This window comes from Lepidochelys kempii, chromosome 18 (genome assembly GCF_965140265.1).
Source record: "Lepidochelys kempii isolate rLepKem1 chromosome 18, rLepKem1.hap2, whole genome shotgun sequence".
Lineage (NCBI taxonomy): Eukaryota > Metazoa > Chordata > Testudines > Cheloniidae > Lepidochelys > Lepidochelys kempii.
Window position 1 is genome coordinate 19,185,665 of NC_133273.1, and position 13,253 is coordinate 19,198,917.

General features: G+C 38.6%; 1 protein-coding gene across 10 annotated transcripts in view; it reads left to right on the forward strand.

Moving 5' to 3' along the window:
- PRKCZ (protein kinase C zeta) overlaps positions 1-13,253 on the forward strand; it is a 158,770-nt gene that overhangs the window by 77,833 nt on the left and 67,684 nt on the right. The gene's annotated exons all lie outside the window — the stretch shown is intronic.

The following is a 13,253-nucleotide window of genomic DNA, read 5'->3' on the forward strand; positions in this document are numbered from 1 at the left end:
CTGTTCATTCCCTCTGAGTCACCTGGCATTGGAAGACAGGATACTGGGCCAGATGGACCTTTGGTCTGACCCAGTATGACAATTCTTACGTTATGGCACCCCTGGAAAGCATATTTGTTCATGAACGCAGGGAGAAATGCTTAGAATTATACTCAAGGATTTTTCCTTAGGACGAGTGGACTGTAACATGGATGAGGATGTGAAATCCCAGTGATTTTACTCACATTTATAATCCCCGAGGAGGTCATTTGGGTCAGCAATATACATTTGACTGTATTTTGCCATTAGTGCATGACTTCCAGCTCTTGTGCATTACAGGCATTCTGTCTATATATTGATGCTTCATTTCACTTGATACACAAAGGGCCACTCATTTTTTTTTTGAAGCAATTAATGTCATCTCAGACTTGCTTGGGAAAATTGATCATAGAGTGGGCAGCATAGATAGTATATCAGAGAATAGACATACATTATCTCTGGAGTCCAAATTTTGAGTAAGGATTATAAGACACGAGGGCTCCATGGCCATATTAGATGGAAGATTTGTTCTCCGTCATTAGGTTTGTCTTGGGTGTATGCCCTAGGGTTGCCTTAGAGTAGGCAGTGCCTTTTCTTAATGTGTCTGTATAGCAGTGAACACAGCATGGCCCTAATCCTGATTAGGGGTTTCTGGAAACTACTGTAATTTAAATAATAACCATAATGCAGGTGGATTGGAAGATAGCAATGAAAATTGTCGACAAAACATTTGTCAGTGAAGCTGGACCTGCAGCAAGAGGGCTAGCAATTGTGATGTTCAGTAAATGGGCGTTCTTTCATCTATGTGGTCATCTTCAGCTAATCTCTCATGCTGCCCATCAGAAAGTAGACCCCAAGATATTCCTTTACATTGTTTAATCTTTTTTCCCCAAAGGGAAGTAAGAATCTGTCGCCTAGATCCTACTTCACTTTAGGTAGCAGCTTGGCCAGAGGGTCTTTGTTTGTGCAGGTTATCGAATTACGAACTAATGGAAACTCTCAGTTGACTGCCAGAGTTCCAGTGCAACTTAATTTATGCCTTTAGTCAAGTATTTTTCCATATTTTCATTCCATGAAATCTAAAAGGCTGCTGCGAGAGACTAGACTACTTGCTCTCTGTTCCAGAAAACTTGCTGTCTGCCATGTTTTTTAAAACTAGCTAGCCTTCAAGATGTTCTCTAATGACAATGATTAACTTCCTGTATGAAGGTCAGTGAATTGTAACCTCTGTTAATTAATTTTCCCTTTCTCATAAGATGAAAAGATGTTCTCAACCCTTATTTTGACTTAATGCCAAAAACATTTTTGGCATTTAAAATGTTCAGCTGTCTTGAACCTCCTCCTTTCCTTCTTGTCACTTTGCCTCTACTTGGGATGTTTTCAATGTTGCCTACTCTAAGAAATCATGAGATTGCCTCTTTGAAAATCAGAGACATTGGGTCAGACTTCTGATTTTTGAAATTGGTGGAAAAGCCTCCTGAGGCTTTACTACATAGTGTAGCATCATTCATTAACATGTAGAATGTACTCTTTGTTAACATGGTTGAGTGCTGTATTTTTCTTTCTTGGATCTGATTTTCTATATTTAATAGTCCAAGTAAATGCAAAGGAATTATCCTGTTTTGGAAGCCCAAAAGTCCAATTTGATCCATGCCTCATTTAACATAGACTGCAAACATTTAGTAATCCAGATGGGGTGACTCAGAGTGCATAGTTCCATATTTCTTTTGTAATAAGAAAATTACACTTAAATTTTAAAGCGTCATTAGAACAAAATAATAGTACTTAGCACATACAGGACAGGACTTTGCATAATGACAGGTTTCAGAGTAACAGCCGTGTTAGTCTGTATTCGCAAAAAGAAAAGGAGTACTTGTGGCACCTTAGAGACTAAATAATTTATTTGAGCATGAGCTTTCGTGAGCTACAGCTGTCTGTAGGCAAGGACTGGCCTGTCTCTCCTCCAACACATTATTAAGGATCTACAACCTATCCTAAAGGATGACCCAACACTCTCACAAATCTTGGGAGACAGGCCAGTCCTTGCCTACAGACAGCCCTGCAACCTGAAGCAAATACTCACCAACAACCACATACCACACAACAGAACCACTAACCCAGGAACTTATCCTTGCAACAAAGCCCGTTGCCAACTGTGCCCACATATCTATTCAGGGGACACCATCACAGGGCCTAATAACATCAGCCACGCTATCAGAGGCTCGTTCACCTGCACATCCACCAATGTGATATATGCCATCATGTGCCAGCAATGCCCCTCTGCCATGTACATTGGTCAAACTGGACAGTCTCTACGTAAAAGAATAAATGGACACAAATCAGATGTCAGGAATTATAACATTCATAAACCAGTTGGAGAAGACTTCAATCTCTCTGGTCACGCAATCACAGACATGAAGGTCGCTATCTTAAAACAAAAAAACTTCAAATCCAGACTCCAGCGAGAAACTGCTGAATTGGAATTCATTTGCAAATTGGACACTATTAATTTAGGCTTAAATAGAGACTGGAAGTGGCTAAGTCATTATGCAAGGTAGCCTATTTCCCCTTGTTTTTTCCTTACCCCCCCCCCCCCCCAGACGTTCTGGTTTAACTTGGATTTAAACTTGGAGAGTGGTCAGTTTGGATGAGCTATTGCCAGCAGGAGAGTGAGTTTGTGTGTGTGTCCCCGGGAAGAAGAAGAAAAAAAAGGGAGGGGGTGGGATGAGAGCCTGGATTTGTGCAGGAAATGGCCCACCTTGATTATCATGCACATTGTAGGGAGAGTTGTCACTTTGAATGGACTATTACCAGCAGGAGAGTGAGTTTGGGGGGGGGGGGGTGGAGGGTGAGAAAACCTGGATTTGTGCTGGAAATGGCCCAACTTGATGATCACTTTAGATAAGCTATTACCAGCAGGACAGTGGGGTGGGAGGAGGTATTGTTTTATGATCTCTGTGTGTATATAAAGTCTGCTGCAGTTTCCACGGTATGCATCCGATGAAATGAGCTGTAGCTCACGAAAGCTCATGCTCAAATTGGTTAGTCTCTAAGGTGCCACAAGTACTCCTTGACTTTGCATAAGAACGTAATATAAAAATGGCCATCTGGGTCAGACTAATGGTCAATCTAGTCCAGAATCCAATCTTTTAATAGTTGCCTGTGCTAAATGCTTCAGAGGGAATGAACAAAGCAGGGAAATTATTGAATGATTCATCCTGTGTTGTTCAGTCCCAGCTTTTGGCATCTTGCATACATCCTCACACCTCTGTGAGAAACATACTGGTGTCCCCATTTTTCAGGTAGGGAAATAGAATCAGAGGTTGACTTGCCTAAGGCCACGCAACGAGTCAGTGGCAGAGCCATTGAAAATCTGGGCTTTCCAGGCCTGTTCTCTGTTCACTAGACCACACTACTTCAGTATAATATCATATGAAGCTCTGACTTGGTTTAATATTTTTAATCTGGGAAGTGGTTGCTCCTCTGTTTATGAATTTCTTCAACATAAGAGGCATGGCAACACAAGCTGCTTATAAATTTATCAACTATTTAATATTCCTCCTGTCTGTGATAAGCTTATGTTCAGAACACAAATGATGTAAGTTGCCTCCATATGGTACTGCCTAATGAGTCAATTAGCTGACATGGGAAAAATCCTTGTGATTAATTCTTTCTCTTGGTGGTGAGCCATGCTACAAGTGGGGGAGCAGTCTTTCACTGATACTTAGTTATGGTATATATTCCAATTAGATCAGAAAAGCAGTAGTTAAGGATATATGTATTGTGAAAGTATTTCATAATTAGTGTAAGTATAGCTACATATATTTTTTTATAGAATAGGTTTGAATAAATTCAGTGAACATTGTTTTGGGTTCAGTAATACTAACTACAGTGACATTTTGTGTTTTTTTTTTTGCTGCTGAGTCAAACTATTTCTCATCAAGGAACTGAGTGAAAAGGGATGATTTAAGACAGTCATTTATCTTTAGAATCTGCTAAACTTTTCCATGTACTAGTACATTGTCTTCACTGATCTAGTGGCTTGCACTATTGCATCGTTTGATATTGACATCCAAGTACTTATAGTACAGTACTATTCACTCAGAAAACTAATTTATTTTCCTGTTTCTGAAGAATTTGATACTATACCATAGTTATCTGTGCCAATATGACTTTGAAAGAGCAAAGTCCTACTGTTTCCCTTTAAAAATGCTGATCATACATTGATCAGTGGATTTCTAACAGATTATGCTAACAGGACAATATTTAATTGCTACTTTTCTCTGGGGCTCTGTATTCAACTGATGGTATGATGTTTTGCCCAGGAAGAAAAAGATGTATTTCAGTGAGTGTGTTTTTCCTTGTTAAAATCCGTAGTGGTGTTTTTTTGAATGCCTCCTTCATTTGTATTTTACAGTATTTTTTGCCATTTTTGTAAATAGTCTTCCCCTTTTAATACTATTTTTAAAATCTGTTAATTTTTTTTGTCACAAGAAAAGGCTATAAATACCTAAAGGTGTATTAAAATACAAAAAGGCTTGGTCAATAAAAACTTACCATTCACTCCTGGGGGAATTCTGGGCTATTGCACACGCACACACAGAATTCATGTGCAGGGAGGAGCTGGCTGAGTGGGGGTGCAGGGACACATGGGGAAGGAGGGGTGACTGAGGGGGGTGCAGGGATATATGGGGACAGGCAGATGTGCCCAAATGAATGAGAGGCTAGGGCTCAGCCATGATCTGCGTGGACGAGGCTCTCTAACAATCCCCCTCCACCCGAAAGAGAAAACTGTTCCATACTTCTTCCACCCACACCCAACAACCCTCCAAGTTCACATCCGGGTTCCTTCCAGCAATTGCTTCCCTTTCCCTCAGCTCCTCCATTGCCCCTGACTCCCCAAAGCCTTTGCACCGCTTCTGAGAGGTGCGGGAAATACGTTTCCATATTGTAGTTTAAATGAATTATTGCTAGGGTTCTGTGTCTGTCGTGAAGGTCATGGAAGTAACGGATGTGCAATTTTCCCCAACCTCCGTGATTCCTGCAGTGCCCAGTGTTGCTGACCCCAGGGCCACCCAAGCAGCTGGCTCTGGGGTCAGCTGCTCAGGTGGTCCCAGGGATAGCCACACCGGCTGCTGCCGTAGCGGCTCTGCAGCCAGTTGCTGGGACGGCCCTGGCCCTAGTGTGATGATATTATGTTTTATGACAAAATGTACTGAATTTTGCAGAATTTTTAATTTTTTGATGCAGGGTTCCCCCAGGAGTATACCATTATACTATGAAATCTGAGGTAAATGGTAAAGAGATTAATGCTATGGGTAGCATATTTATAAAAGAAAAGGATATGCATCCTTCTAAGAGTTACAGTAAATACATACATATTGTGAACACAGGATCCCTAGAGAATAGTGGGCATCAGCAGTTTCTGAAAGAGGTTAGAATAGTAGGACATGAGCTCTTCTCGTCTAAAACTTTTAGACATCTTTACACCATTGTTTGTAAAAGTGAGGGTTTTCGACAACATTTTTAAAGTGAGAGAGATTGGCAAACTGGCTAAACCTGTTACAGCAAATTGCTTATTGCATAGTTCACTACTATGGCTTCCCACAGGACCAGCTAATAGTTTCTTCACTGTAATCTGTACATTTTCTTATACCCAATAGAACAGAAGGTGACTTCTCATAGGACTTTCGAACTGGCTATCAGAAACCTTAAAGTTACAGATGATTAGATTAGTGTTCCTCTTTTTTTATTAGCTCAGGCTCTCAGAAGCAGTGCTCTTTTTGGATTTGTTCTTACAGAACGATCATTTTAAATTACTTGGGTGACAAATCCTGGCCAAACCAACCCTCTGCTAGTATGTAAAACTACTTAGGCATTGGCAACAATGCAGTCTTGCTGTAAAGAGCAGAATGCTGGGAACAAGAGTTTCTATATTCTTGTCAGGGCTGGCTCCAGGCACCAGCTTTCCAAGCAGGTGCTTGGGGCAGCAGTCTGTGTCCTGCGATGGCTTTGGGGCAGCAGCTCCGCCACTCTTCCAGGCACAGCGGCAATTCAGCAGCGACTGCTTGGGGTGGCAAAATTGGTAGAGCCGCCCCTGATTCTTGTGGTCAAGAGAGCTATATTCTATGTGGGGCTCAATCCATCTTTACATGGAGGGCATGAGTTAAAATATGAGGATCTGAAGGCTTAACACCCCTGCATCTATATCCCTCATTATATAAGGCAGTGCATCTGCAGTTGAGCCTGCTGCAGCCCTGAGGCTCTAGTAGTAGTAGATAAGCTGCTTAGCTGGCATTCTACAAACCTGGAGGAGTGTTCCTTACCATTATCCCTGTGGAACATCCCATTATACTGACAGTTTACTCTAATCCTAACTCTCCTAGAAATTAGAAGCTAATTTTCTTTAACTTTTTTGTCCAAGTTGGTAGGTAAACTATTTCATTTTGATATTTGTAGAAGATATTGTGTCATTGCACAGAAGCATAGGTTATAGGTAAAGCACATCCTATCTAGTCCCTGTTGAAATCTTTTTTGTATTCTGATGTTTTCTGTCACTGTTTTCTCAGGTTAGCACAGTTGTAGCATTTGCTAATTCTCACATGTCATTATTTCTTGTATGCCATCACACGAGTGATTTTGGATCACATGTGATCTGTCATGGTGCACCACGGTGAAGAACTGGAATATTAATTAGTGCTATAACAAGATAAAAAAAATCTCATAACAATTACTGCAATAAGGCTTCTTATACTTCTTTCTCTTAATTCAAACAGTGGTTTTAATTTTCTTTCCTAAATTGCTAGAAAAATATAATTAATCTTTTGGTATGTTAGTCAAACTAAGACTCAATCAAACACGACTCCTCAGATTTCTTTCACATTTAATGTACGTGCTATTGGTGTTTAAAAAAATCAGGAGCTCACAAAGGAGTTATTCAGTAGTCCTCATTCATGTTGCGGTCTTTCAGTTTATACCTTCAGATAACTCAGCTGTGACAATATCATTTAGAACAAAATTGCTTGTATATTTCTTTTGTTTTCAAAGGTTAATGCCAGAGGTTTTAAATTTAGTTTTGTCAAAACATTTTTTTATTCATTGTAGACTTCCTAAACTAAGCACTAAAAAGTTAATAGGCTTTGCAAACTCTATAAACGTATTCTTTTAGATTCTGATTACTATAGATTCTAGGAACATGTAGGGTTTATTTTTTGCCAACACAGATATAGTAAAATCTGAGCTGTTCTAAACTTACTGTGTCATTCAGGGTTTTTAGCTTCAGACAGTATGAAGAAAACCTGTTCATATTTCCTGCATGTTAGAAAAATGAACAGCGCTGAGTTTTTTACTGTTTGTATTTACAGTAGCACACAGAGGCCTTCGTGAATATGGGGAGTCCATTGTGCCAGTTGCTATACAGATACAGAATAAAAAACTGTTAAATGCATAAACGTAGAACCCCAGAAAGAGGCTTGGGGTTTCGTTCCCTGCTTAATGCAACCCACTTTTATTAGTTGCCTGAAGGTTGTATTAAAGATGGAGTGTCAGTGTTAACTTGAATATTGCAGATATTGATAGTTTGTGTCACAACTTTGTTTATTTAAACATAGTTTTTAAATGCGTTTTCTCAGACACTGTATGCTTTTAGGACTCTAGGTTACCATAGAAACTGTTAGTTAAAATTCCTTGAGAGTATCCTAATAGACATTCATATGAAAGCTCGCTTCTTATTTCAAGGCCCTCAACGTTAAATATAGTATGTCAATTTTTGAATGGTCAAAAAACCCTGGGCTACAGAATTGCATTATTTCTTTGTTTGAAGAGAGAAAGGAGGCCCTGTCTGTACGTTGCTCAGACAGGATTTCTTCTTTCCAAAAAGGAGTTGAAGAGAGTAAAATCCTCCATTCTGGTACAAGCATAAGACCTAATAGCACTGGAGATGGGTAATATGTTCCAGGACAAGCATAAAGAGGAACAAGAACTGTTAGATAAAATAATTTAAAACTTCAAAGATCTATGTCTGGCATAGACATTGGATACTATGTTCTTAGTCTAATTTATAGACAGACATGGAGAATCTTAAGGCTAATTTGACAGAGACAAAGTGCAGCTTATCTGAATTTATTAATATAATTCACAGAGCAGCATCATTTTCAGAAACCCAGAAAACAGCTGTTACATTGGCTACTCTTCTACAAGACACTGGTTTACTTTCTGCGTGTCTGTCCCCCACACCCAAATATGCTAAATTTCTTGTTAAGGTTATATGCCTGGGATCTCACTCAGAATCTTCACCATCGTATGGATTTGGTTATTAAGAAAACAAAAGGAAACCTACCTGATTTTTTTTCTGTCAACAACCCTTTCCCTTAAAATCAAGAAAACTTGTCTAAATCAATTAAAAGTAATGGAACCATACCAAGTTACTGAAGCTAAGCATCTGGCCACAAGTTTTAAATACTTAATGATCCCCATCTAGTTCAAAGGCATCTATTATCTCCACTATTGAGCCCAACTTGATCCTAAATATGTTTGCTTGAGCTGCTAACCCTCTCTCTGGTTTTCTGTTTGATACTTACTTACCAGTACTGCTGCAAGTGATTTATCTTTTCTAGACTGAAAAATTGTATAGAAGTGTAAACATTTATAATGAAAGAATATTACTTGCAATAATAAAATCTGACACCCAGGACATGTTCTTTTCATTCATTAATATCACCTATTCAAGATATGTACAACATACAACAATACTGTACTGATGCTAATCTATGGCTCAAACACACAGATGAACACTCCAGTCAGCTGGTTAAAATATATTGCAGTGTTTAAAATTCAACTTGCCCCGTGGTTTTTCATCATTTTTGTTGAGGTTCTGAATCATTGGAACTGATACCAAGCTCTGAACTGAGTGGGAACTCTAATGAGCGTTTAAATGTGTAGCTTTTATTTATTACATGTTTATTCAATAGATTTTCTCTTTGAAAATAAAGATGAATGCTATCAGAATTAATACATTCACAGATGCTGTAGTTTCAACCTGAAACTGAGAATGAGAATACTTGTCTAAAAAAAATTTAATTGCCTGCAATCAAACTGTACATCTTTCAAAAACAAAAGCAGCATCAGATACACGCCCCCCCACCAAAAAAAGATCGGTGCCCAAGGACAGTCTTTTTAAGAGCTACAGATTAAGCTATTGTATTAGCAGACTCTAATCATATTAATGGCTTTAAGGGTTGGTTTCTATTAGGGTGGTACAACAAGGATGCAAGGTTTCCACCAAAGATTATCTGGATAATCAGTAGGGTGGTTATATACAGTTCGGCTTTTTCAGAACATGTCATTAGTCACATTCCACTTAAATTTCCTGCTCTTTTAATATACTAGTATATTCATAGGCCCAAGCATTTTTCCTTGCTTTCCATGTTTTGAGAAGACATACTTCACATGTTTTTCAACATTCAGAATGACTTGATTTGTTTAATGTAAATTATTTACTAACTCTTTTCTTGTAGGGAATTGGACAGGTGTCCTGGCCACTTCTAATACTGACTACATAGGTCAGTCTACATTCAATACTCAAAAATAAACAATTGACTGTCAGAAATGGTTTAGGTGGTATTACCTTGGCATTTTACCTAAAAGCTCATGGTTAGTATTTTATTTTTTTTTGCTGTTGGTGCCTAGAAAACGTGGTGCCATAAAATACAGACCCAAAATGTCACATAGCACACATCAGCTTGGTTATTTTGCCATGATGTTCGATTCCCTCCTCACCCCATCCTTGATCCAGATTTTGTCTGAGATTGTAAAGTCTTTCTGGCAGGGACCTGTTGTCTTACACACTTTTGGGTACTATATAAATAAGTCTGGTTTACTGTTGCAAGAGTCTGTGCCCAAGCATATACCTAGTGGCTGCCCTCTCTATACATAGCTCACACAAGATTGTTTCTTTCCAAAGAGGAATTGGAGATGGTAAAATCCTCCATACTGGTACATGCAGAAGACCCAACAGCACTGGAGTTGTGTAATATCTTCCAAGAGGAGCATAAAGAAGGAGAACTGGTAGATAATTAAAACGTTAAAGATTTATTTTTATCCCATTGATAATGTCACTGGGGGAAAAGTACATTTTATGTAAAAGATATCAGCTGCCATGGAGAGCTTCTGACTATTAGATTATAGACATATGTAACAAAGCATGTGAATTTGAAAAGTTAACCTATACACTGACGCACACTTATTTGTGATGTACCTGGTATTCAGGTTAAAACAACCATGTACTTGACTTTGCAAAGAACCGTGGATCTTTGCAGGACTAGTGCAAAATTGTTTCCAAAATGTAAGTGTGAGGAAACAGTGAAAGAACTGAAGTGCATCCAATAAAAAAATCATATCAGAGTATAAAGAACAGAATGCAAAGATAAACCAAGAGACCATTTTTGATTTGTTTATCGTAAATGTGGAATTAATTATAACATGATACAAAGGTACCCAATACAAGGGTTCTGGTGTCATGCGTTCAGTAAAAGCAACCATTTTGCGAACGTGTTGCTCTAAGCCCAGAGTGATTTTTATATATAAAATTTAAATAATAAATAAAATAGGAAAGACTTTGATGGACGTGCAGCCAGAGGGCAAAGCTCTTACGTTGCAGAAGCCGATTTCTTTGTTGGATCTCCTTTAATAAATTTGTGAAGCAAGGTTTAACAAACAGATATGGCGCTGAATGTAGTGTGATCACGGGGAAGCATAAACAAAATGATTAACTGTCCAATGTTAAAAAAGCTTTTGTTTCATGTAGTGGGCACAAAATGAGCCCTGTAGGAAAGCCACAGTGGCATGTTTGACTGAGAGAGCGCTCAGTTTAAAATAGTACAACAGAAAGTCCTATGTAGCCTTGGGTTGATAAACAGTTTGCAAACATAAATGGTCAACTCGCCTACTAAACAGAATACAAAAGACCACCTTAAAGAATTTGATCAGGCTTTTTATGGTCTCGGGTTCATTAGGCTATAATATGTTACATTGATACGTTCCGGTGTGTTGCCACAATGCATGCACGAAGTAAAGTCCCACTGTCAATGAAATTCAAGTTGAATTTGACCTGATGGTTTATTTAGAAGTTACAGAAGAAATTCAGACACCAACTGCCTGAGTTTACAGGATGGCCATTGTAATACAAACAAACAAGTAAAGGATTTGTGTACATCCAAAAGATTTGGATAAAGCTATTAAATGCTACTCTGAGAACAACAGTTGAGGAGATAAAGTATAGATTTCAAAATGCAAAATAATTTTCAGTTTTGGATGAAAACCAATGATTTTGGCAAGTCTTACATGGGACGAAAATTCAAAAGTCTACTCCTGGTAGATATGTGTTTGATTTTCATTCAGGATTCTACCTGAGTCAAGCATCCAACAACATATCCTGAATCTTTGAGGATCTGAATGTGGGGAAAGTAATTGCTGATCTGGGGCAAAAATGGAACGGCAACATGAGAATGCATACTGTATTATAATGTGCTAAAGAGCCTGACAATGAACAGGAACAAGTATCAGGGCTAAATTACATTGAGACTGACTCAGATCTCAGACTCCTTTTGTTAATTAGGTCTTTTGGGGGAGAGTGAGGCTTATTTATCTTAGCAGCTAAATGGGAGGAGCCAGAGAAGAAATTGTTTTCAGGAGAGACCTTTGAAGTTCAAGAATAGTCATTTTTGAAAGATATCCTTTAAGAGGCAGAATAATCCTCTCGTCCCTCTAAGGGATTCAGGTCTACTGACTTCCATGCGATACATCATGTGTGTGTGAGTGAGAGATTAATTAGCTGGATTAGTTTTGTGAGGGTTATTTTGATATGTACTATGGAGTTTTTTTATTACGTCCAACAGCCATCAGAGTCAGTAGTTGCTAACCTCTACCTTATGATGGGAATATAAGCTTTTGTGACCCTGACCAATGTCATTTGAATGGAACCAGAAAATAAAGACCAGTCACTTACTGGCATTCCTTATTCTTACATCATTATCCTAGAATGCAGCAAGTACATTTCCTAATTCTCCTTTGTTGGAGGCTTTCAGACCTTGTGGCTGCTTATTGGCAACTTTATGTGCCAGGACTAGTTGGTAACTCTATCTTGAGTCCTAAGCACAAGTGTCTCTATCCAGTTGGTACTGAGGCATGCAGTGGTATTGGTACACAAAAAGTGACAAGAAATACCAACAGCAATAAGTTTCTTTTTCAAGTGAAAATTAGTTTGTATTGGGAAGGAGACGGGAAGGTAGGGAGTATTTAGTCAGGTAAACTTCATTTTGTATTGAGTAGCAAAATAGGTACTGGTTTCTTTAAACATAGGATTTTTTGTGAAATATGATAAAATGAAAAAAGTTTATTAAAGGATTTGCCAACCATTGAACTCATTGATGGACTAAGGAAAAAAACCTGTTAAGGCTAGTGTAGCTGAGGGCTCATTGCATTATTTTCAAAGTCAGCAGTTTCCTCCTACTCTTCATACTACTTAGCTCACTCCTATCTCTTCATTCCATGGTTTTGTTACATTTTTTGATCCATCTGGAGCAGTAGTCAAACAATAAAGAGAATGTAATGTGGCTGTGCTAGGATGCTACGCTGTCTCTCCCTTTTTTAAAATCGTAAACCAAAAGGAGGATTTAGATAATTGGAACTTTGCATTACAGTTGTTTCTCTAGAGGTAAAAATTACAGAACATTCTTTACCACTGTAAAGTCTGTGAGTGCTGCTCCTCTACAAATTTCTGCCACCCCATTGTGCTGTCGGAGGCTTTGGCTTCCCATCTCTGTCTTCAGCTACATGGTGTCAGGAAGGAAATGAAGCAAGAGCACCCATTCCAGTTCTTATCTTCCCACTCTACAGTCCTTGAAAGCTATGACAGGTAGTTCTGAAATGTGACCATTGAAAAAAGTGGATAAAAGAATACTAAAAATGTGAGCCAGCCATTTTCATTTTGAGTTAATGTTTACTAAGTATTCTCGAAGATGTTGCAGCCATTGTTTTTGATAGGCAGAATCTGCAGTGTGTGTCAATTCTGTGTTATACTATTCCCCATTTTCTGACTCCATACAGACCATATTCTTAGTGACGGATTACAAAAGAAACATTAAGAAAAGGAGTACTTGTGGCACCTTAGAGACTAACCAATTTATTTGAGCATGAGCTTTCGTGAGCTACAGCTCACTTCATCAGATGTTTACCGT